The sequence below is a fragment of the Triticum dicoccoides genome, chromosome 6B (genome assembly GCF_002162155.2).
Source record: "Triticum dicoccoides isolate Atlit2015 ecotype Zavitan chromosome 6B, WEW_v2.0, whole genome shotgun sequence".
In the NCBI taxonomy this organism is placed as follows: Eukaryota; Viridiplantae; Streptophyta; class Magnoliopsida; order Poales; family Poaceae; genus Triticum; species Triticum dicoccoides.
Window position 1 is genome coordinate 103,743,286 of NC_041391.1, and position 4,674 is coordinate 103,747,959.

At 48.8% G+C, this 4,674-nt stretch overlaps 1 pseudogene; it reads left to right on the forward strand.

Moving 5' to 3' along the window:
• The window catches only part of LOC119320848, a 10,398-nt pseudogene extending 6,258 nt beyond the window's left edge, over window positions 1-4,140 (forward strand).
• Window positions 4,141-4,674: the final 534 nt, after the last annotated feature.

Genomic DNA, 4,674 nt, shown 5'->3' on the forward strand with positions numbered 1-4,674 from the left:
CGCCGCAGCCGCTGCCGCCGCCGCCGCCGGAAACCCTAGCGCGGCGAGCGCTGGCATCGCCACCGCTGGAGCTCCGCCGAGCGTCGGCCTCACGCACAGCCTCTTCTTGCCGCCGCGGATGACTACGGCGCCGGCGCCGGGTGGCGTCGCGCCGGCGCCATCCCGTGCCGCCGCCGCACCGTCGAAGAAGGTACCCAATGCGGCGCGGGCGAAGAAGGGCAGAACATCCGCGAAGAAGAACAAGGCGGCGGACGGCTCCGGCATGTCGAGGGGAAAAAAGCTTGCAGGGCGTTCGACGGCCGCGGCGGCTACCGAAGCGCCGGCGAGCTCACTCGTTGAGCCGGCCGCCGACGCGCACCACGTGTTCGACGAAATGCCCCCAAGGTGAAAAAATTTCCAAGTATTTTTTTCTTCTTATTTGTTCAATGCATCATCATTTTACATATAGATAGCTTATTTGCATTGTTCAAAAAAATTGTAGTCTCAACGATGATGCATACATGTCCACTATGGATGTTGGGTCCAACTTGTTTGTGTCAAATTTTACATGTTCATTTTTGTCCAAAATATCCATATATGCAAAATGCCCGGCGAGTCGCGCGCGCTGCATTTCAGCGCGGCTGCTGGAGCCAGCGCAGGCGGGCGCGCAAAACCAGCCGCAGCGCGCGCGCTAACAGGTTTTTTGCGTGCGGCGCTTTAGCGCGGCTGTTGGAGATGCTCTTAGCATGAGAATACTTGGTTTCGTTGGTTGACACCAATTTTTCAACCAAATTGTGTATTGTGACCCTTGTAGAAAGTGGTGGTTGCTTAAGGGATTTACACCGATCAGTTAACCAGATGCTTTGTTGTGACCCTATCACTTGAAAATTCAAACTCCCCCACTTTTATAAAATATTGAGATCAGAAGTCACATAAGCTTCTAGATTGCATTGCATCCCTATATATCAGGAGAGAATTTCTTATTTGGCCTTTTCTTAAAATTTGCTTCCCTTTCTGGCCCAAAAAATATTTTTCTTTCCTTTTTGACACTCAAACTTTATTTTGTGCCTTATGTGACATTTCCATCCATTTTTTCATCCAACTCTGTTAACTGCCACGTGCAATTACAATTTTACCCCTGATGGTGGTATGTCACCACAAGGGGGGGGGGGGGAGTGGCGCCGATACTACCGTACCGATGAACCAAGCTCTAGACGACGCACACACCGTAATACAGAGTTGGCTTCCTTAATACCTAATCGATCCTTTGCTTGAACGTCTACTAGTAGTACTAGTATGTACGAGCACGTTGCTGGAGCGCACGACAAAGACGCCGCGTTGCACGCGAGTGGCAAGACGCCGTCGGCGCCCGGGATGAAGGAGCTGAGCAGGTGACGGCCGGGGCTGAAGACCTACCCTGGCGTGTCGACGATGCTCGGAACCTGCGGACCTTCCGCACCGTGGCGCCGCTTCCGAAGAGGGAGTTGCAGTGGCAGCCGTCCTTTGGCCAGCGGCGGCGCACCGCAAGAGGTCGGCAAAGCCGGGCGCGCGCGCCAGGATCTCCAGCTCGACGTCTTCGGGCAGCCTCACCAGCGAGAACGCTGCGCGTGCGTGCATGCCAGTGCCGTTACGCGTGTGTGCATGTCATCGCTGGTATGCGCATGTACGCATCAGGCAAACATGATTAGTTTTTTGCTCTAATTAACCCAGGTACGTATCTAATGGACGCTATCTAGCTAAGAGATGCATGCATATCAGACAAGATTACCTACAAACCTGATTGCTATACATAAGAATAATATGTGAATTTAATTTTTACCGTTATAAAAGTTTCCGCAACAACGCACGGGGAATCATCTAGTTTATCAACATCAGAAAACATATCACATCATCCATGTGTTTGTATGTAAATAATCTGATCACAAACTACACTAGGGGTAAAACAGTCTTTTCAGTTCAGACTTAACACCGTTAGTGGCCAAAACTGGATGTTGTTGTGGTTGTTGTGAATTCAATCTAGACATATCACATCATCAAGCGTATACCTTTTTGCCAGCTTTTCAATTTTGATCTCGTTTTGGTTGTTGTGAATTCAATCTAGATCACTGGATGTAACACATGATACTGGATCTACTTTTCTAGACGACCTTTTGAGAAATCAGATGGTGGTTGAAAGAATTGTGGAGATGCGTGGTGCTTCCCTCAAGGTCCTCAATGCCCTAAAATCAGTGCTTGGACTTCTCTGGAAGTTCCTAGTTGATCATAGCGTCCTTCATCTATTTGAAAGAAAGGTAATCCTTGTTATAATTGTTGCTGCACGCTTTACTATGAGTAAAGATGAGAGCACTTGTAACGTTCTCGTGGGATTGATATCACTGTTGCATATCTGCAGAACCAAGCAGTAGCTCAGGTGCAGAATAGTTCTGAAGAAAATCAGGTTATGGTTACCAATGGTTATGCTCTTCCAGTTAACCAGGACCTTTTGTTATCTGACAGTCGAAGTCCTCTCAACACGAGTGGCAGCAGATATTTGTTGTATGGACGAGGCCCATCTGTTTGTGAGCCATATTCATCAGACATCAGACACCCAACCGTTCCCTTAATACCAAAGGTCTATTGCTATAACTATTATCCCCTAGTTATGCCATGCCCTATATTATGTCAGTTACTCCCTCCGTCCCATAATATAAGATGTTATTACATCGCATATTGGATGTAATAACATCTTATATTATGGGACGGAAGTAGTAGCTTGTAAAAATGTGCTAAAGTTTCACCTGGTACAGGCAGGTTTCTTTTGTTCATTTTCCCTTTTTTTCCCCTCGCAACGTTACTTGGTATACTCATCTTACATCAGGCTGCTACAGACATTGCTCTTATGGGATGTTTTGGCTTTCAGTTCACACAGACAATGCAGATCCCTTTGCTGCAAGCTGAAGAGATAATTGGTGTCAGGGGGCAGACCATCGCTCATATACGTTCTATCAGTGAAGCGGTGGTTGTCCTCGAGGAAACTGGAAATTATCAGGATGAGGTTCTAGTTTCGATCGAAGGCACTTCTTCACAAGTTCAGACCGCGCATCAACTCATACAGGTTAATTACCAATGTCCCGAGGAATCCTACTTCAGTATCTAATTAGATTAGGATGCCATCTGAATTTTCTTTTGTGCCCAGCCTACTACGCATACACAGATAGAGACACTAGTGTCAAAAATGCTCTTATATTATGGGACGGAGGGAGTACCAGTTATACTAGGTCTGACCAAGAACTAAATGTGCTAGAGTATACCAGATTTTTTTGCTTGCAACAAGTTCAGTGTAGTTATTTCGCAAAAAAAAAAAGTTCAGTGTAGTTTACACAAGGTTGGAGATTTCAGCCAACCTTTAGAAGATAAATTTGTCTTACATATCAGACCAGTAGGATATTGGAAATGGGATATGGTTGCTTTCACACCAAGAGTCCGGAGCGGGATAAAACTTGAGAAAGCCACTTGTGTGCAGTTGCTCCTTCTCTATTACTCCCTCCGTCCCAAAATGTAAGACCACTTTTGACACTATCATTGTGTCAAAATTGATCTTACATTTTGAGTCGGAGGAAGTAGTAATTTTCCTTTGTTAACCGTTGACGATTTGGACCGTTTCATAACTAGCCTAGGTTCCAGCTTGCTGGAGGCAGCTACCCAGGACATGATAGCTCACCTATGTAAAATGTAAACCACACTACGCAACACAACCCTTCCTTCTCTGGTTGTCACAACATCGATTATGCTAAGCGTCTACATGGAGACCAGCCATCGACGCCTCTTAATTATTCAAACGAGATGAAACGTCCGTTGCAAAACACAGGATTCATTATGTGTACCATCTTGCGCGGTTGGTTTATCAGTACAATCATGAACCGCAGGTTGGATGTCTGTTTTTGAGTTTTGACCTGTCGCCATTTTCGCACGCAGGAGGTCCTGCTAGGCGACGGAAAAGTTCTACCACCCAGGAGCAGCGGCTACGGCAACCCTGACACTGGCCCGGTCAGGCCGCGGTTCGCCCCGTGCGGCGCTCCAGCGAGCCCGGAGTACGCCCCGCCTCTGTACCGCGACTACCGGTCATCGTCCAGCAGCGTCCGCCACTGCCACTCTGCTGCTTACCACGGGTACAGGCTGTAGCACGCGGAGCTGAGCGACTGACCGCGCGCCTTGCGTCATCGCCGCGCCTAACCTAACGATCACCACCCGGAACATGCCTGATTAAGCAGGAACTGAATGGAACGGCTTTGCGGCGACGATTGATCCGACACTACGCCCCAGCAGTTTCTTGACTTTGCCGTGCTTGCTTGCTGCTGGTTCTGAAGATTGTGGCACCTGATTTGGGGACGTGGTAGTTTCCATGCCCGCTTGTGATGGAAATGCTGTAGATGGCACTGGCACGCGTGACCTGGCAACCCAACGCCTCCTTGACTGACTGCATGTTTTAGCATCAGCCAAACGCTGTCTTCGACCCGACTCTTCTACCTGGCTGGTTCATTCCCCCTTGTAAGTTGTAACTTGTAACCAGGCACGCCGGTGCCACCATTCTGGTAGGGTGGGGGCGGCGGCGCGCACGCACGCACTCGTCCTCTGCGATGAGCTTCCCGGCTGTTCCGGTGAATAGCGAGCGGCGACGGCGTTGGTCTCTCTCTCTCTCTCTCTCTCTCTCTCTCT